General features: G+C 33.4%; 1 pseudogene; it reads right to left on the reverse strand.

The window, feature by feature from the left end:
- LOC149580211 (uncharacterized) overlaps nucleotides 1-25,156 on the reverse strand; it is a 198,958-nt pseudogene that overhangs the window by 148,962 nt on the left and 24,840 nt on the right.

The following is a 25,156-nucleotide window of genomic DNA, read 5'->3' on the forward strand; positions in this document are numbered from 1 at the left end:
ATCAAACTTTTGTCCAAAAAACCCTATTAGTAGTAGAGGATAATGGTATCATATCCCAAATTCCCCAAATGTTTTTAGATGATTCCTCAGTGGCATTTATAGAAGATATTGACCCTTTTTTCCTCAGTCTAATCATAAAAGGGAAGACCCTAAAAAACTGTATGATAGACTCAGGGCTTCCAACACCATAATGTCTTTCAAAGTAATGGAAGCTTTAGGATTGAAAGTGAATACCAAGCAGGGAAAATGCAGATCAATGGATGCTAGGGAAGTCCCAGTCATAGGTACCATAAATGCATTACCTTTCAAACCAGCTACATATCCCAAAGTAGAGTTAACCATGTCTATCCTTGTGGTGGATATACCTCCACATTATGGAATGTTACTCTCCAAAAAATGGAGTGCTACCATGGGGGGAAGCCTACAGTGTGACTTTACCTATGCTACTTTCCACATTGGGGATAAAGCTATCAGGGTAAATAGAGAACCAAGGGTTAATCACATTTTACGAGAAGAAATTGATAAAGATGCCACTTGTTTCTTAGATACTGGGGTAAATGCTTTCAAGTATGAATTGATTATTCAAGAAGTTGAGAATTTTCCTACTATAATTGAACATGAAGTTGAATCTTGCACGAACTCACCAAAATTATGGACAATGTTCTTTGATGGGGCTAATTCTAAAGTGGGTGCAGGGGTAGGAGTAATTTTTTTCTCCCCTGAGAATAATACATTCAAGTATTCATTCACATTGAAGTTTTCCTGCACAAATAATATTGCAGAATATGAGGCATTGTTGCTAGGATTGAAAGTTGTTGCACATCATAGAATTAAGAAATTACATGTTATAGGGGACTACAAACTAGTTATCTCCCAGATAAAAGGAACCTATTTATCCAAGAATTGGAGATTAAAGCAATATAGAAATGCAGTTTGGGATCATATAGAATCCTTTGATGCATTTGGTAGGTCATGGAGAGATAGGACTCAAAATAAGATGGCTGATTTGTTAGCAAATGTAGCAATCAAGCCTAAGGAAATATCATTTGCAAGAATATCTCAAATTGAGGTACAAAATAGGCCTTCCATACCTGGTAACATCGAAAATTGGCAAGTCTTTGAAGATGAAAAAGACATTACAAATTTCTTGTTAAATGAAGATAAGCACCATGGTCAGGAAGTGGATTGCAACGAACTGATTGAAACCATAGATGGTAAATAAACCATTTTTAGCCAGGAGATTATGTAATTGAAAACCAATAATGTGCCTAAAGGGTTAGTGGTCTTCAAAAATATTTTTGATAACCAGGATAGAGTAAAACTAAGAGTTAAGGATCTGAAGCCCTAGGAATTAGAAGAGATAAACCTAGGTACTGATGAAGCCCCAAAAAAGGTTTATATTGGCCAAAATTTGCCTGTTAAAATCAGAAAAACATTGATTGACCTGCTTAGGAAGAATTGACATGTTTTTGCATGGTCATATAATGACCTTAAGGCTTATAGAGAAGATCTATTCCAGCAAGTCGTACCCTTAAAAGATAATGTAAAATCTCTCAGACAGAAACAAAGACCAGTAAACCCTACCCTAGCTCCCAAAATGAAAGAAGAGTTGATGAAACTAAGGGATAGGGGAATAATCAAACCAATTAGGCATTCCACCTAGGTTTGAAATTTGGTTCTTGTTAGGAAGAAGAATGGAGATATAAGATTGTGTGTTGATTTCAAGAACTTAAACATTGCATCTTTGAAGGACAATTATGGATTACCCAATATGGAAGCCATGTTGTAGCAAGTGACTAGCTCTGAGTTAATGTCAATGATGGATGGTTTCTTTGGATATAATCAAGTTCTAGTAAAGGAAAGTGAACAGTTCAAGACAACCTTCACAACTCCACGGGGAACATATGTATATGTAAGGATGCCTTTTGGCCTAATTAATGTAGAAGCTACTTTCCAAAGAGCCATGGATGTGGCATTTCATGATTATATTGACAAATTTATGGTTGTATACCAGGATGATCTTACAACATATTTTAAGAAGGTTAAGGATCACTGCAGACACTTGGAGAAAATCTTTATCAAAGCTCTGGAATATGGAGTATCCTTAAACCCAAAGAAATGCACATTTGGGGTGACAGAAGGCAAATTAATAGGACATATAGTATCTAAAGATGGGGTGAAAATAGACCCTAAGAGAGTAGCAGCTATTGACAAAGTCCCCAAGCCAAAAAGTGTAAAAGGAATTCAGTCCTTCTTTTGGCCAAGTCAATTTCCTTAGAAGATTTGTTACCAATTTTGCTAAGATTAGTAGACCTATCTCAAAGATGCTCAAGAAGGGAGCCACTATAGATTGGAATGGTGAGCCTTCACAAGCATTCAAAGATATTAAAATTGCAATAAAAAATGCTCTAGTACTAAGAACTCTAGATTACACAAAGCCTATGCATATCTTTTCTTTTGCATCTTTTCACACTGTAGCTACAGTCTTATTGCAAAAAAATCAAGAAGGATATGAGCAGCCCATTGCCTTTTTCAGTAAGTCACTGTAGCCTGATGAATTAAAATATGAGATAAATGAAAAGTAGGCATATGCATTAGTAAAGCCTTTAAAAGATTTTAGATGCTACCTAGTAGGTGCTACTATCATTACCTTTGTACCTAGTGCTATAGTAGAAGGTGTAGATGTATCAACAAGATCCAAGAATTCAATATTGACATATAGATAACTAAGTTGGTAAGAGGTCAAGGTTTGGCTAAACTCATGCCTGAATCTAATTTGGATGCAAATCAAATAAATGTGGCAGTTGATAACCTCATATCTGACTTATGTGACATGGATCATTGTGATTAGTACACCAATGTTATATATTACCTACGACACATGGAAGCTCCCCCTCATCTACCTAAAAATGAAAAGAGGAGTACTAAATTGCAAACCATCAGGTATATAATTGTCCAAGGCAACCTATGGTGGAGAAATTTTGAGGGAGTATCATTGAAATGTGTTGATCAAGAAAAGGCAAAAGAGGTCTTGACGAAAATGCATGATGGAGTTTCAAGAACCCTTTCAACAGTGGGGTCTAGATTTCATAGGAGAGATTTTCCCCAAGTCTAGCACTAGCTACTCTTGGATTCTAGTGGCTACTGATTACTTTACAAAGTGGGTAGAGGCTATCCCCACAAGAAATGCAACAAGTAAAGTTGTCAATAATTTCCTACTGAATAATATTATCTCTAGATTTGGTTGTCCTCAAAAAAATTGTAACAGATAATGCTATGTGCTTTAGGTCTGGGGAATTTACTAAATTTTGTGATAAATATAGAATAACAAGGTCATCATCTTCTCCTTATCATCCACAAGGGAATGGAAAAGTTGAATCCACAAATACGAGCTTGTTGAAAGTTATTAAGAGAACCTTGGATGATAAAAAAAAGGCATGGGATTCCAAGTTACAATTAGCAATATGGGCTGATAGGGTAACTGTGAAAAAAGCCATTGGTGTAGCTCCATTTGTTTTGGTGTATGGAATTCAAGCTAGAATGCCTCAGAACAACTTGATGGGACTCTACAATTACATTTAGTTGTATGATGAAGATACTACAAATGAAATGCAAGAAAGCATGGATGAATTGGTAGGATTGATAGATACCAGAAGAGAAGCATCTCTTAAGAACCAAAAGTTGCAACTACAAGTTAAGACACTCTATGATAAAAGAACGGTAAGTAGAAAGTTTGAAGATGGAGATCTATTATTAATGTGGAATGCCAGTATTGAGGATAAAGAAAAACATGGAAAATTTGATCCTATCTATTTAGGCCCATATCTAATTGAAAATTCTTAGGGTGAGGATTCTTATATACTCAAAGATGTATTGGACAATATTCTTGAATTGCCAATTCATGGACAGTTCTTGAAGAGGTTATTTTCTTGAAAGATACTTATTTTCTCCATGAGTAGTAATTTTAGGGTTTCCTAGTGTTTTGTACATTCTGTATATTCTATAAATCTTTATAAATATCCTTGTGTAGTCTGGTTCCTTGTTTCTACGTGTTGCTCAGTGTTCTCTGAAGAAGTTGTTTTTTTTTTACCAAATATGTGGTCTGCTCTCCCGGAGATTCTAAATTCTTGCATAGACTCAGGTAGTCTATCATCCCCAGAAAGAGCCATTGTTGGCCTAATTTTTCACTATGCAAAGGATAAGGTAAAATCTTCTAAAAAATCATTTAAGTCTTGAAATTTTGAAAATTAGGGTTTTGTTCCTTGTATTTTTCAAATCATTAGATTGCCCTAGTTTTAGAATACCCTCAAAATATTTTCAGAAAAATGCTTTCAATGATTTTTTTTTTTCCTAAGGGAGGGCTTGCCTAAGCATGAGGTCATTATAATTTTGTTTAAATCTATGTGATTGTGCTTAGCATACAAATTTCTTAATCATTATGTTAACAATTACCTCTATTGATGCAATGTCAGATGACATGAGCTCATATGGTAGTTTCTTATTGGTTAGTACAAATGACTGGTTTTTATTAGAAAGTGGATTAATCTGATCATTGATCTTGTCTTGATCAATGAATGAAGCTTCCCCACAATTCTAAGATGCAAGGAATTTAAATAATGTGGGGAAGAAGATTTTTGACACATAACATTATTTTAAAAGCCATAAAGCTTGTTACTTTTTAAATTAGAACCATCTAATCTAGTAAAATCTACAAACGAGATTCAAACTTGGGTGCAAATCGCGGGCAATGATTACTGAGAGAAAATGTGATTCAAACCTTGTGCATGCAATTTTAATGTATGAGAAGAGCCCATGATTTCATCATTAATGAACCACCAAAGTGCAGAGAGAACATCATGGCATACAAAATTTTCAAAGCCAGGACATGAAAATTCTTGGTTAACACTCTAGTAAAATTGCAAAAGATATCACATAGTGTAAAAGTGTGAATTCTGGTGGGTAAGTACTCTATGATTTTCTAAGTAATTTTAAAGTATCTTCTATTGTGAAATTCCTAGGGTTCATTCAAAATGCCTCCCCGAAAAGAGTTTACTGGGCAAACAAATTATTTGAAATGTTCTGTGCATGATGACTTTCTTGAAAAATTCCCTTTATTAGTGATGAAATAATTAAGGGGAGGGAACTCATTCTGAAACATCCCAGAGAAGTTGTAGCAGAAGGTTTTTATGACAAAGCTAATTGGGTAAGAGATGCCTAGGTTTCCATGGGAGGTCTAGATTTATTTAAGAAATGGTTTTCAGAGCGAAAATTGGACACTCCTATGATAAATGTTTGGGAGTTTGATATTGGTAAATTAACAGTCCCCACAGTTTTCTTTGATAGTGATTTATTGATGGACCTAACAAAGAAATATGATCCTATTACGGGATGGGTAAAAAATAATTCTGGAGTCAATCTTTTTAGGGTTTTCCCTAATCTATGCAGTGAGGTTTTCAACTTTAACATTAACCACAATGTGCATGAAATCATTGATATGGATGATTTACAAGCCAGATATAATGCACAATGAATTTACCTAAGAACAAGGCCACTACAAGAGCATGCTGCTAAAATTGGCATTGTGCCTATGATTATGGCTAGTACCCTAGAGCCATTGTTGAGAAGACATTTCAACTTGAGAGCTCAAGCACTATATTTTTTTATTTGCAAGAGTTTTGGGATAGATGAAGGTGATCAAATTCCAGGTTCTATTGTCCTTATAATTGCTCAAACCCTTCAATTTGGAATGAGTACCATTTTGGATTTTGGCACTTTTCTAGCAAAAGAAATTCACAATGGTTTGGTTGGAATAGCAAAGGGAAAATTGAACAAACCATTCTATTGGTATTCATTGTTGATGGATGTATGCTTATACAAGGGATACACTTTCTTCTCCAAGGGTATGGAGTTGGAAACAACCAAGGATGGAGAGAGGAATCCAGTGTAGTTGTGGAGTGTGGATATGAATTCAGAAGCCACAGATGCTAGTTATGTAAGATTTGACAGATATTTCGCATCTAGGCTGGGATTTCTTTTGAGAGGTGATAGCCCCAGGATTCCACAAGCATTGTTGGAATTGGTTAGACCTAAAGACCATGCACAAGGATTTTTGGTTAGTCATAATTGGGGGAATATAATCCCTTATAATGTTTCAACTATGATAAGGGTATATGGTTTTGTAGGAAAGCCACATGTGTTTCCTTTTCATGTGCCCTTGAAGATAGGGATTGCTGAGCTCTTGTGGTAGATAGGCACTATAGATGAGAGGGACTTGATTAATAAGGGAACTTTCTTTCCAATTGTTACTATAGTACATGATTTTGTCTTTGTCAGAAAAGGGTGGAAGCACCTGAATTTGTTTTTGGATAGATATAACATGGTAGAGTCTCACGTTAGATTCATTGACCCTGAAGGATTATATGACCTTTTAAAAGAAAGGGTGAGAGCTTCTCATATGGTACATAAAGTTTACTATCCAGAATATATAGTCAGAAATATCTTCACATTGCAGGAAGAAGAATTGAGGAAAGAGAAATGGATAGTTTTTTGTAAGACCCTAGAATTCATTATTCCTTTTGAACTCCAGTATGACCCATTGAAAGATAAGAAATAATGGGGAGTGAAAATTAAAGCATTAATAAATAATTCAAACCATGAATGAAAAGAAAGCTATGTATGTTGAGACACATCCAAACAAGGCTACAAAAGTACAAAGAAGAATAAGCAGTAGAAATGTGGTAGGTCCTGGCCAATATACATTGCAAAAAAGGGTAGGTTATGTCATGATTAAAAATGTGCAATAAGCACCACCTCATCAGAAGCCAAGGTCAAGAAGTCCATCTACAGCCAGCTCTCCAAAAAGGAAAAAATTAAAGCAAGGGTCTTCTTCTTCTCAAAAGGAACAATACTCTCCAAGCCAATCCCCAATCTAGATAGATGATGAAGAATCTATAAGGGAATAGCTTAGAAAAATGGGTGGAGAAGGGGATGTGATTGTCACTTCTACAGACCTAGATATTGGAGAGCCACAAGAACCTCCTACACCTTCCTTGGACCTAACAATCGTTGATTACCAAGGTAAGGAAATTGACCTAATAGTTGCCTAGGCTTCTGAAAGATTTATTAATGATGAAAATTTTGTAAGATCTAGGGCTTTTGCTAAGTTTTTGTGGAGATTAAATATGGGAAATTTTGAGAAAGCCTGTGAGAAAATCAAGGCTGAGCAAGTAGATAAACCTGACTAAGTTATTAAGGGAGAGGTGAAATCAAAATTTTTGAATGATTTTGCCCAGTTTACTCCTAAAGCTAGGAGGCAAATAGTTAGATAGTCAGGAGTCATCCTTCTACTAGAATGGGATATAGCAAATTCTATTCTTTTTGATTTAGTAAGGAAGCAAAAGGATGTTCAACTAAAAATTAATGAAAAAATATTACAGGCTCATAGAGGAGTCAAATTTAGTGATGACCACCAAGCCCTTGTAATATGGTTCATGGAAAAGAGGGAAAATACCAGGATGCATGAGTTTCCCACTATAGAGCATACTGGTACATTGACAGTACACAGGGCTGGTGAAGTGAGTAGTAAGAAAATAATGGGAATGGCCTCAGAAGTGCTAAAATTTGGTGGTGTTGTATCTGGCTAGCAAGAAGATAGATTTACCCAACTCAATGCTAGGTTTGAAGAAGTTTTGAAAGCATATGAGGAAAGGGATATACAGATACAGTCACTGGAAAACAAAGTGTCTCAAATGGAGAAGGTATTGGGGAAAAGAAAAATGGGAGAAACTAGTAAACTTAGGATTGCCTACCCCCCAAGGCCACCTATTGAACCCTTCAAGTCTACTCCAATAGTTGAGATACCTGATACTCCAGAAAGACCTTAGTTCCATATTGCAGGTGATTTTCAAGAAGAGAAGAATAAGTTGTATGCCATGCATGTAGAGCTTAACAATCAGCATGAAGAAAAACTGACGCATGGTATTATGTATTTAATAGAAAGAATAGAGTGACCCACATTCTTTGATCAATTGTCAAAGATTTCAGCAATCAGGGATGAATTAAAGAAAAATGAAGATATATTCAGACCCATTGTACAGAAGTGGATAGAGAGAAGCTTAGATTTCACTGCTATGTGTATATCTATTATTCATTTAACATATCATCAAATAGAAGGAATATTTGAATTAATAAATAAGTTGTAGGATTTTGATGATAAACAAGATTATTTCTATAGAAGATTAACCAATTGCATTTCCAAGTATTTTGCAGAAAAAATTGATTTATTCCCTTGTACTCTAAAGTCAATTGATAAAATAAAAGGAAAGGAAGAATGGAAGGAGCTAGATGAAGCTTTTTGTGAGAGAATAAATAGGGTTATAAATGAAGCTGGCCATCTGTTATGGGCAATAAAAAATGAGGAGTTGGTTAAAGTGTAGATATTTTACAACTCTATCCGACAAGAATTGGTTAATATGGAGACAATTGCAAATTTCCTTTTAACTATACAAAGAGAAGTTCTGATTTTTCATTGGCTAGATGATGTTGTCTATAATAAGTGGAAGGGAAAATTCATGTCTATAGAGCAGATGTCAGAAGATGACAAGGCAAAAGATCATGCAAATCTAACTGTTACTTTAACAGTCAATGAAAAAGATAAAGAAAATCACCAAGTTAAATTAAACTTATAGATAAATGAAGGACACACGTTACTTTCAAGCCTCATGGTAACTTATTTTGAGGAAGCAGATAGATAAAAGAATCAAATCATTATACCAATTCCAAAGGATGTAACAGAAAGGGCCCAAAAAAGGAATGTTCGATGTAAAACTTTTTTTGTTACTCACATTTTTGTCATCTTATGATAAGTGTATGCAAATGTTTCCTATAAAAGACACCTGTCACTTTCTCTTAGCCTAAAGCTTGTTGCATCACACACTATTTAAGTGAGATTCCAAGGCTAAAGGAGGGTCCGAATTCTATTTCGCTAAGTGATATGCTTAGTTTGTCTTTGGTCCAAATTTTATGATGTATTTTCTCTGTCAATTCTTTGAGAATACATGAATATAGAATGAGTTGCGTTTCTTTCTGAAGGACATTCTGAGTCTATTGTAAATGGTATACAATTTTCAAAGAAAATGAATACACATTGTAAACTGTCCCCATATCAGTTCTTTCTGAATCCTGTCTCCTTTTAATTACTTGGTTATCTTGATATTGTATAAGTAAAGGCTTGTGCAATTGAAAGAAATCTAGTTAGGTTGTATATCAATTTATCACTACTGTTAATTCAATGGATTAAGTAAAAGCTTAGGTGAATGTGATAAGGTTGCTCTTGTAGTGGAAAGGGTTTTAAATGATAAATTCTCAGAAGAATTGCTGATTAAATTTTTTGTAAGGAAAAAAATTAGATCTAGAAATTTGTAATAGACTCTATGCCCCAACAAATTAGGCACTAATCAAATTTGACCTAGCTGAAAGAGGAATATGTCACAAATGGTTATCAAAAATATATAATTAAATCAATTTTACTTTTGTTTCCTATAGATCATCAGGGCTAGCTAGTACTTGTCTACATGGAATGTTTTAGCTTTAGTTAGCCACTATTGATTGGGACAATCTGCAGATCTATAGAAGAATTTTTGGCCATGTCTATTATATGGGACGTGTTTATAAAGTGATCAAGAATTGTGTATGTATTTGAGGATTTGAGATGAGAATCAAAATGAAACTAAAAATAATCCTCATACATTTTTCCCAGTCTTGAATCATCCCTGGGTATACCCACCCTGATTTTGCAAAGCCAAAAGAGTAGAAAATCACTCTTGGTTTTGTTGAAGTTGGGCCCAAATGCTTTGCACATGCAATTGTTAACAAGAATTGGCTAGTCTTTAGATTGTATGAGTACTATTATCTTGGTATTAAGAATTTTGTTGCTTAGTAGTTTTGGTTCATTTTAAAACACCAACACGTTCCATTATGTATTCAAAAAAAAAGACATCTAGTTCAACAGATAATGGAATGGACGCTTTACATTCAAAGGACACCTTTGAGAAGAAAAATTCTCCTGCTCCAACTTTATCTTTGCATAGATTTAAGAGGTTGCAAATTAAATGGCTTGGACAAGAAACATTTTCTTGATATAGCATGGAACAAATGGACATTTATGCATAGGGCACCATCAATTAAGTGAGTGATGCAGATGCAACCAAATTTTTTGAGGTCAAAGCCACCAATTAATATAAGGTTTGTAATCTCCACGAGGTCAACATTGTGGTTGTAAGGGCTATGGAGAGGGCATTTCTTCATTGTCTACTTCATCACTAATTAACTTACACCATAAATCGATGGTCTTCATCTTTATTGTGAGCTCCCATTCCCTATGTGAGTGTTGATGTAGAAGTCGAAGTGGAAAAAATAAGTGAAAGCATGTTGAGTAAGGTTTCTAATCTCAACTTGGTCAGCATTGTTGATTTAAGGGCTATGGACTAGGAAATTCTTCAATGTCCAATTAGGGGTAGTATTGCATCCTCTTTAACTATTACATGTATAACCCTAGGAGGAAATAAGTTGTTGGCTGCTTCTTTGAGCCTTGCACTTTCTTCTTTGCTGGTTTTTCTTAAACATGACTCTATATCCATCCCCAATTTCAATAGATTTTGCAATGCATCTATTTTCTACAAAAAATAATACCCATTTCTTGTTTTAGTTTTTGATAGGTTTTAATAAACTCTTTCATTTGTAGAGAAGGTTTCCATCATGGTGGCAATGCATAAAGCATCTCAAGATAAAACTGAAGATCAAAATGAGTACAAGCATATGGTTGACTTACCTCAAACGAGCTTCACCCTTGGAGAAATTCAATGGTGTGTGAGCTAGAAATATAGAAGCTATGGGATGAGAAATAGATATTAAATAGTGTAAGAAAATTTGGCAACTATGCATAGCAAGTAATATGAAAGGTAAACTTGATAACTATGCATAACAAGTTATATAAAAGGTAAATATGCACAAGAAGTTATATGAAAGGTAAATAAGAAAACTTAGCAACTATGCACAAGAAGTTATATGAAAGGTAAATATGCACAACCTAATGATTAGTAATCATCCATATGAAAGCTTGATACTTAGAATATCGACAGTGATCCTAAACCTGATAACTAATCTACATGTTAAACTATAACAAATGTCATCAACTTGATATGAATCAATAGATAATACAATAGAGATTCTCAACAGACTTGTATGCATATTTGTATATATGTATACCAATTATATATCTAATTTGATATATGTCAAGCTTTTAGTTAATACACAAGTCAGGGCAAGTTCAATTGATCATTAGACAATTGAGGAATCAATAGTCTATAATTGGATGGACTGAGCAAAATGATAAAAGTGGCCACCCAACTTATCAAGATGAGATACATAATGAATATGATAATAATGGAAATATTGTGTAAGGAGAAAAGATAATCCATAGATGTGATTTGTTTATAACAAATAAGAATAGTCCATATATTAAGGAAAGCATCCATGATTGTGGTTGAGGGAAATATAATTAGTTAACCAAATTAGCAAGTTTGATTAACTTACATGAAGAAGTATGATTTTTTGCGTGAGGCAAAATGGTTAGATGTGACTTCTACCATCATGGCTCCTCAAAACATATTAAAGAAGAATAAATTACTTCTCAAAGGACTTCAATCACATCTATTCATATTTACACACCATAATCAAGCCCTTAAGGAGCCTTGTCATAGCCAAGAAGGGTCATATTGATCCACAATTATCTGGATAAAGAAATGCATGTACATCTAGACTCAAATAGAGATAGGATCATAAAAGGATCATCACATAAACAAGATAGACAATAATTAGAGATGGTGATAATTATAGTTGCAGATTCATAAAGAGATTGCTATAAATATCAATTGCATTAATATTTCATTTACCCATTCATACATTCTAAAGTTATAAAAGACTTCTCTTCATATCAGCCATCATATTAGGATTACCATTTGGATCAAAAATTGTACTCATCCAATCCATATAGGATTGATTCACAAACATATCCAAATATCTATGTCACCAAATCAAATATTGCATTTGCAACTCATTCAATCTATAAAGAGATGAATCAAAAACATATTGAACTTCTTGCCATCCTAAATTTGATTATTTTATTCTAAGAGCATTATTGATATTACTAAAATTGACATAATAGATATAATTATTTATATAAATTTATCTCCATTATCTAAATTACTCTAGATATAAGGTTTATATAGCTGATATTTGTTTTATCTAGATAACATCCATCAATGGTAAATAGTTCGCCTCTCATATGGGAGTGTTGGGTTTGAGTCTTCTTGAACTTAACACATAATAATAATTAATTTCAATAAATAATAAAATAATGAATAAACTAGGCTTCATCCCATTACCTACAAAAAGAGATTGGTCATATTATGAAAAGTGAGGATATAGGACAACTACTAAAGTTCTTCAATTGTTTTACTTACCTTCCTGTCTACCTAAAGTATAAAATAATTACAAGGATGCATAGTTATGGCTACAACAAGTTGGAAAGAAAGAAACTATATTAAGATTTGATGATGTTGAAATTCTTCTTACTAAGGACATGAAGAGGAAGAATCATGAAACTTCATTGGGAGACACTTTCATAAACAAAAAAGGGGGCAGATCACAAGGAGGTAATTATTACCAGGGATGATTGTTTAGATGACTCTTAGACTTCACATTCAACAATAACCATATTATCTATCATCTTGAATCCATTTATTGAGTGTCACACTATCTATATAGAGTGTCACAATGTATATATAGAGTGTCAAAATGTGTATGACATTACATGTTTCTAAAAGTTTCTTTTTAGCACTCTAGACCGTGGAAGGTTCCCATGCTATTCACACTATAAAACTTAAAAAATATAATGTTCAATCATAACTAAAGTATAATTTTTAACCATAAGAAAGAAAACTAAACTAGATGAATTTGAATCAATTTTTGGAGGAAAATTCCTAATTTTAAATTTTTTTGGTATTTACTTGCAAGCTTTTTAGGAAAATGTTGATGTCAATTTTACAGAAATTTGTCAGCAAGTTATTGTGTGACTCGCCTAGTGAGGAGGATCTCGAGTTCTGCAAGGACTGGACTTATTTTCAAACTATGATCCTAACATTCCTTTTATGTCTCTAAATTTCTTAAACATGAAATAGTTTTAAAAGTATTTACAAGATATTAACAATACCTTGGACTCTTCAACGCTACCCTGAATACTCAAAGGACTGCTCCAACTCTATAAACCTTATAAATTTCTCTATAATTCAGCTTTTTGCCTCTTCAAACTAACAAAATATTCATACTTAAACTCAAATTTGAATTATCAGAGTGCTTATGATTAAAATTCTTTAGGGTTGATTGTTCAAGATTCAATGATATCATGAACGTTAGACAAAAACTCTAATTATCTCATCAAAGCAAACATATCATACTTCTTCAATCTTTGTATGAATACTTACATGTAAACTATATACTTCACCATTTACGTAATACTCTAAGATCTAAAAGATTATAAATGCATGGTCACACACTATGATTTATATGATTTAATTGGAAAATTTGAAGGAAAAAGAAAACTAAATATATATTCTTATAAAGCATACTCACTTTTGATGATTCTTTAGATGTGCTAGAAATATTTGCACTTGATTTTTTTTTCTCTAGTGCTAGGAAAGGGGATGGGCATCAATGGTGGTGAAAGAGATTCCTCAAGGAGTTTTATAGTTTCTAAGACTTCTATACTCTTTGGTATCTACAAAAATTGACCCTTTTGACCACTGGGTGGTATAGACAGACTATGAGTTGCAAGACTAGGAGGAGGTGGAGGCAATGGAGATGTAGGCTTTGGGATTCTTGATCCAATATTTTGTACAATTCAATTCTCCTTACTCTTCTTACCCAAAAAATGTGCTAAATGAGTTATATTAGATATATTAGAAGACCTTAAAGCTTTTCTAAATCAATAGGTGGCTTGGGAAGCACATATAGTGTGTTTTTGTGGGATGGAGATAGACTAGGTGGTGAGACATTGGGAGAAAATTTTGATGTACTATCATGACAAGATATTGAGGAATGCAGGATAGGGCTAGATTTGAATGAAGATTCTATACACTTAGATGTCAATGGGCCACTGCCAAGTATACTTGACTGATTAGACCACAACTTGTGTGTCAATGGACCTAAAACAACATGTCATTTGATTCTCTTAGAATCAGAAGCATCTGGAATGTCAAACCTTACCATAGGTATCCTTTCAACTGAAGCTAGCACAAGCAATGTGTTTGCTCAAATGCCTATTTTTGGTTTTTCCAAAAGTGCTAGACCTCTTGATATGACATTTTGACCCAATATGTGCATAGTATGAAGGTTTTTAGTTGATTCAACAAGATTCAACTCATTCTTTCCTGATCCTATATATTGATTATTGGATTTTGATAATGGAGATGTATGATAAAAAGAGCCAAAAGTCTTAGTTCCACATGTTGCCCCTAATCCCACTACAAATTTACCTCCTCCACCAATTGTATTCCCACTTCCACCACCAACTAGAATTGGTAGAGCATAAGTGTGCATATTTATCTATGTTAATGTGCTTGTATCTTGTATCCTGTCAACATTGTTAGACTTCTTATGCATGGATGGTGCCAAGGGTACTGATTTACTACCAACCATTGGATTCCTGGTAATACTAAGTCTATACTCAACCTCTTCAAGTCTTGCTTGTGCATACAAACATATTCATGTTATATGTCACTCAAAAAATTCAATCATCTTAAATTTGTTGCTTACTCTAAAAAAAAACTTATAACAAGGATTCAATAATAATAGTATAGATAATAAAGAAAAAATTAAGATCCTCATGGAAAATTGGAATTGAACTAAAATTTGTCAAAAATAGCCTACTATTAGCACTCTAATTGGTGGACTTTTGAACTGCTAAATTCTAAGAGAATATCAGGAATTTGTAATTTATGGACAACAATGTATTGAAGCATGTATGAATATAAGAGAAAGAATAACATAAAAATATAACATGGACATGCATTCTTTGAAAAGAAAGCATCCAAGACTGTAAGAAAAAGCATAACTATTGAAGTGTAACATGCCTCATTATGCACTCTTGATATTGCCAAAGTTGACAAAAATTTTGTCAACTGTGAATAATGATATATTATATAATCAAAGTAACAAAGGAATTTCATATTCATGATAGTTGATTTTCAAAGTACAGTACAATGCATAGGTTGAAGAAGAAAAGTATCCTAAACTGAACACCACTGTATGAAAATTATACATTTTATCTAACAAGAACTTCAGCACTGGAACAATTACTTTTGAAGTTTACTCAAAATGAATAGGTCATAACATTTACATAGAAAAGAGATAAAAAAGTTTCATTAGAATATAGGATATGCCATGTTGTGTGTGTTGACTATGGATGTATATTTTCTTTTCTCTATAAGATGACCTGTAGCATTTAACTATGAGTAAATCAAAAATAAAATGTTTCCAAAACTATGCATTCTACTTGGCATTTTCTAATAAAAATAGTTATAAGAAAGATCTCGTTTTCACTGTTCTATAAAATTTTTGCATAAATATCCTTAGTATATTTTCATTATTCACTTTCTAAGTTGGATCAGATTAATGTTTAAAGATGAGACTCCATCTCTAAGCTTTTTATTGAAGACTAGATTCCCAAAAGACAATTTTTTCTACATGGTCAATCTATAATGTACCATCCTCACATAATTTTATAAATTTAAGTGAATAAAATTTGAAGTTCATGAAGCAAATTGGAAAATAGTAAGATCTCTATCTCACTATACTGAAAACTCTACATAAATATCCTTTACTATTTTTTCATTCTCTCCTTCCCATGATGGATGAGATAGATTGATATAGATGTGACTACATGTCTAAAGCTTTATTCAATGACTAGACTTCCAAGAATGAAACTAAAAAGAAAATTTTGTCTATGGTGTGAATATATAATGCAACATCCTTACATAATTCTATAAATTTATGCCAATAAAATTTTTAGTTTGTGAAGCAAAATGGAAAAAAACAAAATGACCATGTCCATGCTTGGAATACATGATAATCAAAACTTCAATAGAAAAGACCAAATGAAGAACTCACCTATAAAATACTAGCCAGAAATATTCAAATTATCACTTGAACAGAAAATTAATCTTAAGATAAATCTTCTACTATCTTCATATATATTTTATAGTATCCTCCTTCCAAGTAAGGGAGTGCTTAAATACCTCTAATTGGGCAGGTTCAACTTGTAGAGATGAATATAGAGAAGATGACTCAAATCTGTCTAACTGCAAAATATGATTGCTATATAAAAGTACATTAGAATCAAATCTAGTGTATGATAACCAACATACAAACAAAAGCATTCTTTGGATAATTATATTTGACATTAAGACAATTAACCAAAAAGACATTGATATGAAGTGTACAACTAAAAATATCCATTAATGCAGATCCATTAACTCAAAGATTTTCCAACATAAAATCCAAATATTCTAACTAAATAAGGTAGTGCTTTCTGTTGAAACCATTTTGAACAGAAAAAACTATTAAACTATAATTTTCTTTTAAGAATATTCTACAAAGATATGATGAGTGTAAATCTCACTTTATCTTTAGTAGAAATATGATAACATCTTAAAATCAATACAAAAATAATATCATGGCTGACTTTCAAAGGATAAACTACTCATCTCAGGTTGGTTTTGACAATTGAGTGTCAACACACATAAGACATCTACTTAGTTTATGTCAAACTAGTAATACATGCCGAGTATAATATGTAAATACAAGATTGTGCTGAGTTACTCATGTGATAAGTCACTCAAATGCCAAGTAGATAGACCATGCTGAGTAATTCAAGTGTTGAGTAAACAATAGATGTCAAGTAGTTTAGGTGTTGAGTAAAAATCACAATTATAGTATGTGTCGAGCATCAATAACCTCAAGTACCGAGTAACATAGGATATACATACTTGTTTGTGATTGCACAAACAACTATGTAAACCATTTTTTAGCCAAAAAAAGAATAGAATATGATCTTTTTAAGATAAGGATGAATTTGTATGCAAATTTCCTATTCAATTACATGCAGCTAATCATAAGATAGGAAGGATTAAGTGACAAAAAGGATGAATCTTAGTTGTAGATTCATACCTAACGCTAAGCCGCCAAAGCTTTTATAAGGAAGACAAAGCCCCAACAAAAATATATAGAGAAGAATCAAGAGCGTATGAAAGAGATCATGTCACAGGAGGTAAAAAGGGGTGAAATACTGAATTTATCCAAAGAAAATTCAAGGTGACTTAGCAATGCCAGTAAATTGTAGAATTAGTTGGATGAGAAAAAGAACATAAGGATACAAAAATTGTCACATCAGATCAAAAAGGATCAAGAAGGACACTGTATGGATTTGATCTTTAATTAGGCAACCAAAGCCAATGATAAGATCTATATTGAAACACCATAATAGGTGATTTTAGTTACTTACACTCCTATTTTAGCACATAGTATCTACAACATAATTTTGGATGCTAAACCTTTGTAGGCTTATCCTCTCATCATCACACTCACTCATACGCTTAATAGAGAATAACCCACACCTAGTGGACATGTGCCTAGTTGTATGATTTATCATGTTGCTAACTCCTAGAAATTCAAGAAGCATTCCATGTATACAAGCACTCATGGTGTACTTTCACATTGAATTGAATACATATCGATATTCTGATCATACTCTTTTGGTTTACTATTGTGCTTGTGCTTGAGGTCCTTGATCTTAGGTCAATTTTTCCCTAAGTCAAATTCTTACATGGTATTAGAGCTATACCAAATTCTTACATTGTATCAGAGATGAGGGAAATTCTCTTTACATAGCCATTTGAGATCAATCTTGCTTTACCTCTCTAAGGGTACCTCAACCTAGATTCGAAGAATCCATAGAAATTGGGAGTGTCTAGAGCCAATTTGGACCTTACCATTATGTTTGGAACATCAATTTAGTGAAAATCAACTATAAATATTTCTATATTGGGCCATAGTCAAATTTGAGACTATTTTTTTGCAAACTGGCAACCAAAAAGCTTGATTTGTGAAATTGGTATGATCATTTCAGATCCATACATTTAATTTTTAGATCTGCATTTTTTTCATCTACATCTCTACAAAAAAAAAAATTAGATCTACATTATATTTTAGAATTTTTTTTGGCCATTAGGCTTGTAGAGGAGAGATTTTTTGTAGGACAAGGTTGGAGCTTGTTGGTACAAATTAGACATTTCATCATATTTAGAAGGTCAAAAAACTTCCATATCGACTTTTGTTTCACCCAAATTGGACGTTTGACATGAAACTTAGAGGCATTTGATTTGTAGAGGTTTAATGATGGTGATTCAGGAAAAATAATAATAGAGGTGGTTTGCAATCTTTGTTCCTAATTTTTTTTGAAACTCGCAAATCTCAATTTTTTCCACTTCAAATGCTCCATATGGGCTCATCTTGACTCCAAATCAGGTTCTATTTTTTTTGCAAGTGAATTTTTTTTGTCTACTTTCTAGATCTACAATTAGATTATAGGTTCTATGGACATAAATACTACTTTCAAAAATAGGCCCTACATTGCCCATTATAATCGTACTACCTATAAAGTGCCAAATCATATATTAGGGGGGTTTGATTAATTATTTCTATATTTTGGGAGGTGCATACATTTATTGATCTCATGGAGTTTTGTTACATATGTCAGTCTAGTATAAGACCAAAGTTTACACTGAGGAACTATCATAAATGTAGTGCTTTAATGGTCGATCATCTATGAGAACATCAAGAAGTGTTTCCTTATCTCTACTCAAACATATTTGCACCTAATCCTAATTGAGTAGATCATCTTCTTATTATTATTAACTTTATGTATAATAATATGAGTGAGGAATCTTTTTCTCCTCTTCATATGGAAATTTTTCCTCATGATGTTTGGATGGCTCTTTGGGAAGCATATGGAGATCGATGAGTTCCTCCTTTTCTAGAAGGCATTCTATCATTAGTCACTTCAGCTATGCTTCCTCCAACTCCAAATGAGATCACACCTCCTAATACTCCTATTGCTACTATTGATCCAATTCTAGCCACAAATGCTTCTGATTAAGTGCAACAAGAAAAATTATTTCTTCCTTCTTCAGCTTCATGGGATGACTTCCTTCCAAATATTGTAGGTCTATTCATGGAGTCTCACATTGAAGATGTGGGAGACATCATCAATGATATGCATATTCTCTTTGTTGATGCAAATACTTCATCCATTGCCATAGTGATAGATTCACATACTTCAGCACAACAAGGTACACCTTGTCTTCTAGCTCCAGCATCAATGGATGACTTCTTCACAAATATTTCAGGTTTATTTGTGGAGTCATAAATAGAAAATTTGGGAGACATCCTTGATATACATCTTCTCTTTGATGAAGAATATCCTTCTCCAATTTTTATGAGGGCTCACTCTGACCTCTTGTCCATTCTCTACATGATTGAAATTCACAAGTTGATATGATTATGGATCCTTATGTACAAAAATTTTAGGAGGTCTATTTATCATTTGAGGGGATAGATGGTTCTTTGGGATAGGTTCTACATCCATCCTTTCTTGATTTTCACATGTTCTTTTTAGTAGTATTGGAAGGAGTGACCATCAACATTGGCATAGGGACAACTAAGTAGGTTTCAGAGACATCATTCATCTTCACTATTCTTTCTACACATAGGGAAAGAATCACACCTGTACCTTTGCTATTGTTTCTTCCAAAAGGGAGAAATGTTATTCAATAGCATTGGATTAGCTTCTACATTGGAGCAGCTATCACTAATTAGAACACTACATTTGGGGGAAGGGACTACATTTTCTTCTTATTATTCTCTTTTATGGGGGGGACTTTTTCCTCTTATGGGGTTTTGTCCTTCTCATACTTCTCTTTTGTATATACTTGATGTATATCATAATGGGGGGGTTTTGATTACTCCATCTATCCATGCATCTTGTTTCTTTCATCTCTCTTTTTGGGAGAGGTTTTTTCCCATGAGGTTTTCCCTCTTTCTCCACTTAATGAGAGATTTCATTATATTTTTTACATGGGTACCTAACATGGCCTAGTAGTCAAAACCCATCTTGAATTTCATCCTAGCTTTTGTAAGCTTAAGTGCATTCCCCTAAGTTCCACTTAAGGGGGGGTGTTTGTGTAAATAAGTATTTACTTATTACACTTTACTTAAGTTTACTTAGGTCAATGCATTATTTTATTATTTCTTAGTTGAGACACTTAGCAGTTTGTATACTCTTATGAGTTCTCATGTTGACAACAATAGAGTAAGCAACTCTAATTCAACACATGGTGTCTACAACACTGGAGTTTGCATAATTAACTGAGATGTCATGTAGACAACATTGTTACTTTCACTCCTATTTTAGCGCATGGTGTCTACAACATAATTTTTCATGCCACACCTTTGTAGGATTATCCTCTCATCATTGCACTTACTCCTATGCTTAATGGAGGATAACCCACACCTAGTGGACATGTGCCTAGTTGTATGCCTTATCATGTTGCTAACTCCTAGGCATTCTAGAAGCATTCTAGAGGCCTATATATATAGGAACTCCTAGTGTACATTCACATTGAATTGAATACATATTGATATTTTAATGATACTCTTTTGGTCTACTATTGTGCTTTTGCTTGAGTTCCTTTCTCTTGGGTGAATTTTTTCTTAAGAAAAATTCCTACACAGTATCATAGTTATACCAAATTCTTACAATTTTAATTGCTGATTCACACCCCCCTCCCCTCAAAAGTTTACCTTTCCTATTTATAATTCCAACAATTGGTATCAGAGCTAAGTTCTATAAAGAAGAAGCTTTGTAGCTTAGAGGAAAGATCTTCAAATGGAAGTCTATAAGTTTGGAAAAACCATTGAGAACTAGAAGATTGAAATACATCTCATATTACATCAACTGAATGAACCTAGAGACATTTTGAAGAGTTCCTTGAAAAGAAGGAAAGAAATTGACATAGCAAAAAATGAGACACAATATAAAGAGATTAACAGTGCCACAAACTATTTGCAAATGGTAACTCCAGTAAATTTGATGAAGAAATTTCAGATCTAATGGAAAAGAATAGATCACAAGTTGAAGAAACCAAAAATCTCAAGTTGGAGCAAGAATCACAAGCTATACTACTATGTGAAGTGATTGGGAAAAAGAAGAAAGCCATAGAAAACAAGGTCATGATTGAGGAAGACAAAAGAATTTTGGCAAATAGATTGGAATAAAATTCAATAGATCTATCTAGGATCTCAAACATGCAATTGGATACCTGAAGTCAAATGATGAATTATCATCATGAGTTGAATGTCAATGACATTCAGATTACTACATTGAAGTTACAGAATGAACAACTATAGAATGATGTAAAGAGAGAAATAAAATTTGTTGAAAGTTTCAACAAGCCAAATGAAGCCATCAAGTACTTTGAACAATTACTGAAATCCCCTAGATCCAACAATGATGTAGTAGGATTAGGCTACACAAGCACTGAAGAAGGAGAATCATCCAAAGTTGCTAAAGAAAGGAACAATAGAGGTAAGAACTCCAAACCTATTTGTCATGGTTGTGGTAAGAAAGGACATATTGCTAATGTGTGTAGGAACAAGAATATGAATCAGAATGCTAATCTTAAGAACATGTGTCATTTTTACAAGTGCAACAAACAAGGTCATTAGGCACATGAATGTAGAAGCAGAACCATGCATGCACCAAGATTTGAAGGACACTGCTAAAAATGTTAGAAGTATGGACATAGAGCCTTTGAATGTAGATCCAAGTCCATGTGGTCATGAAACAAGCCAACAAAGATAAGAATCTATGAAAACTCTTATAATTGGGATTACAATACAATATATAGCTATTATTATTGTTAGGAATATGAACATGTACCTAAAAACTGCATTAAGACTCACGTCAGTGGTAATTACAAGAGGTGGTTGAGTCAAATCACATGTTTCAGCTATCACAAGATTGGTCACATTAGTAAGCATTGTCCAACTAGGTCCAAGGTACCAAGTTGTGAATTTGATAAAGTTAAAGGAAAGGAAGATGTTTCACACATCAGAAATGAGATGAATAAGACATGAATGAAGAAAGATGGTGGTAGTACATCAAAGGAAGAAGGGATCACTTCACCTAATAGGTCAAGTACTCACACTTGATCAAACTAAGCAACAAAAGGAATGTGGGATTGATACTCAAAGTTTTATATCATACATAAGTTCCTAAAGAAGTTAGTGTTGATATTTGATTGAAAAGATAATTTGAAAAGAGTATTGTTAAGAAGGTGATTGTTGAAGTAGACTATGTGTTTCAATCATTATTTTTTCAGTTATGTCCAACCTTCTATTTGCTGATAAGACAATTGCTTATATGTTTTAAATACTATCACTTAGTTGATTGATGAGGAGGATTCGATCAACAAAATGTAACAAAAATACCTAGAGGAAAGGTTGAGTAATGATTATGTAATGAAGTACAAGGATCAGTTAAGATAGTGACAACATAATGTATTAATGATCTACTTGAGGTTACAAAATGGTTGCATACACTTAGAAAGTTTTGAAGAATCAATTAAACAAAGATCATCTTCTAAGCTTGACCAAGTGGATAGTAGGTGCTGAGAAAAGTTAGTTAAAGCTGAGAAAAAAATCAATTGGAGCTAAGTGAAAGCTAATTCTGGTGGATGTCAAGCAAGATAGTAGATGCTAAATAAATTTTAGTTGATACTGAGCACTAGTAAAATCTAGTTGATGCTGAGTGATTTTACAATTGATGTTGAGTGATGCAGTATGTGTTGAACATCAGAAGAGTAACAATGCCAAGCTACTGCATTCTAATAAAGATTACAGATTCACCAAATAAAAGACTAGAAGTTTGTTTTTTTGAATTGGTGGCACAGAATCTTATGTAAACCATTTTGGAGGCAAATTCAAATGGATTCTAAGAGAAGTTTCTAGAGAGGAAAAGATATGGGGTAGATATGTTGCATCCTACCTAATCCATCTAAACCCCTAATTTAGACGAGGGATAATGAGTAGGAAAATCTTCTAATTTCCTATATATAGGAATATCTAGTCATGAAGCAAATAGAGTTAGAGATTTTGGTGCAAGAACCTAAGAAGGAGAAGGAGAAAGAGGTTTTTCTTCATCAAGTGACCCAAGAGAAGAGTTTGCAATAGTGTACTAAGAAAGAAGGCTTAAGAAGATGAATGCTTTAAGGGTGAACAAGTTGTCAGAGCTGCAAAGAATGGAAGCCAAGCAGAATTGAGGATGGGGTAGATATTTGTAATCTGCAAGTGAAGTTGTAAGTTGTATCAGATCAAAACTCTATTGTTACTTTCTAACAATCTTATCAATCTAGGGTAAATCCTTTGGAGTAAGCTTGACTTAAAAATCATTGGAAATTCTTTAATAGGGTGGCATTCCAACTAAATGACATATAGTCCTCTAAAAAGGCTCACTTTTAATAGGGTGATTGAAATCCCTTGACCGGGTCACATTTAGTAGTATGTATTGTAACCTTTAACAGGGTTGGCCTTTCACATGGAATCACTTTAGAAGAGAGAAAAAGGAGTAGAATGTTATTGGTGGTTTTTCCCAAATTGGGTATCCACATTAAATTATTATGTCAAATTGCAGATGAATGCGTTGTGTTTCATGCTTTATAGTTCTACAAAATTGACTTGACAATAACATATAAGTTCTAGTAAATGCACAATGAATGCATGAATGAATATGAATGTTTTATGGGATCGATGAATTGAGAGAAAAGTTTTATTTGTACATCTAGACCTTGACTAACTAATTCACCCTCCACCCCTCTCAGTTATTTTAAAATAGTTCCAACAATTAGTATCAAAGCCATCTTCTTAAGAGGATTAGTTTTAAGGTACTAGAAGCACAAAGATGAAGATGTAAAAAAGAGAAGTACCCAAGCTCAATAGAGATAAATTTCCTATATGGAAAAGTTTGATGAAGCTACACCTTGGAGGACTTCAAGATCATGCACAATCTTCCATTACAATGGAGCATATTGATCCAGTAGGAGCCCTAACTACTAAAGATATGAGGAAAAAGAAAGAACACAATCAAGTGATGTTGGAGACTACCTCTACCCTAAGCTATGTCAAATTTGATGATATCAAAGGATGTGACAGTGCAAAGAAGATGTGGGATGCCCTAGCCACCATCTATGGAGGAGACAAAAATTTTCAAAGAGCCAAGTCAGAGAGTCTCAAAGGTAAGTTCAATGACATGAGAATGGAAGAAGGTGAGAATATTGTTCAATATGTTGCTAGGATAAAAGAAGTTGTTAGTGCAATAAAATATGCTATTGGTAAAATAGATGATAATACTATGCTAGGTAAAGTCTTGAGGACATTACTACCTATCTATTCCATTAGATTTCTATAATCGAAGAGTTAAGATGTATACAAAGAAATGATCTAACCCTTGAAGGTCTAGTAGGTAGACTTACTGCTTTTGAGCTATCTAATTTTGAAAACTACAACCTAGAGAGTATTGAATCAACTTTCAAAGCAAAATTGTTATTGAAGGATTCTAAGGAGGTAAATAGAAAAAGAAGAAAAGAAAGATAAAATATGCATCTAGTGATAGCAACATAGATGAGGAAGACATTGAATAATTGGAAGCATTATTGGCAAGAAGATTTCACATAGGAAAAGGCAAGTTCAAAGGTAAGTTACCAATCATTTGTTTCAATTGCAATGAAGTTGGTCATATTGTTGCAAGATGTACATAGAAGAAGAACTAAAAAGAAGGAAACAACCATAAAAATAGAAGAGATGATGATGGAAGAGAATATAGAGACAAAGGAAAGAAGTCATGCTACATTGCTGATGAACATGATTCTGATGAATATGATGATGAAGTGGTGTATGTTGCAATCAAGGACAAATCTGATGAGGATGA

This window comes from Cupressus sempervirens, chromosome 1 (genome assembly GCF_028749045.1).
Source record: "Cupressus sempervirens isolate cs-2001-9-10 chromosome 1, ASM2874904v1, whole genome shotgun sequence".
Taxonomy (NCBI): domain Eukaryota; kingdom Viridiplantae; phylum Streptophyta; class Pinopsida; order Cupressales; family Cupressaceae; genus Cupressus; species Cupressus sempervirens.